Here is a 935-nt window from a genome sequence, read left to right as displayed (position 1 = left end):
CTGTTAGGTTATCAGTGTAACCACGCTACTTATCTTCTCAAAAACTGGCCATAACTCACCTTTTACTCCCAAATGGGTGAGTCCCAATGGAACTAGCTTCCCAGTGGCATCTTTGAGCACCTATGCTGTTTGTTATAGCCTCCTTCTCTCTGTTCTAACTACTTTGCTTTCCTTGCCATTCTTTGAACACACAGGCATGCTTCCACATCAGTGGCATGGCCACTTAGCCTGAAACGTTCTCCCCCAGATGGACAATGACTCCCCTCCTTCAAGAGTTAAATCTTCTCTGTCCAGGCAAGTTCAACTATATCACCAACTGTTTCCCTCACTCACACATTCCTCCATTCTACTTTTGCCCCCATAGTACTTGCCAGCTTCTTACAGACCGATTTAATTAGTGTGTTTATTATCTGTCTTCTTTATTAGTATGTATGCTCCACAGACTTCCCTGGTGGCTCAGACGGTAAAGCGTCTGCCTACGATGCAGGAGACCCAGGTTCAATGCCTGGGTGGGGAAATCTCCTGGAGAAGGCAATGGCAACCCACTCCAGTACTCTTGCCTGGAAGATCCCATGGACGGAGGAGCCTAGTGGGCTACAGTCCATGGGGTCGCAGAGAGTCGGACACGACTGAGCGACTTCCCTTTCTTATGCTCCATAGAGGCAGGTATTTTGTCAGTTTTATTCACTGTTTTATCCTCATCATCTAGAATAGTGCCTGATATAACATCGGCTTTTAAAAAATAATTGTCAAATGGATGAGTGAAACAAGCAAAAAAAAAAAAAAAGGTAGGAACTATTTTCTACTTTATTTGAACTTAATTGATGCCAACCTAAGCTACATGTATGTTGTTAATGCAAAATAGAATTTTAACCTAAGATATTTAACCTAAGCAACAGATGAGACACTTTAGCAAAGTTACAGATTAAGTAAGT

The 935-nt window shown here is 42.6% G+C and overlaps 1 non-coding gene across 1 annotated transcript; it reads left to right on the top strand.

The window, feature by feature from the left end:
• The first annotated feature begins 445 nt into the window (after nt 1-445).
• TRNAR-ACG (transfer RNA arginine (anticodon ACG)) lies at nt 446-517 on the top strand. Its single transcript has one exon. It is a non-coding gene; the product is annotated as a tRNA-Arg (tRNA).
• The last annotated feature ends 418 nt before the right edge of the window (nt 518-935 follow it).

This window comes from Bos javanicus, chromosome 23 (assembly GCF_032452875.1).
Source record: "Bos javanicus breed banteng chromosome 23, ARS-OSU_banteng_1.0, whole genome shotgun sequence".
NCBI classification, from domain to species: Eukaryota; Metazoa; Chordata; class Mammalia; order Artiodactyla; family Bovidae; genus Bos; species Bos javanicus.
Note: the sequence above shows the minus strand (reverse complement) of the source record. Positions and strands in the feature narration are given on the sequence as shown.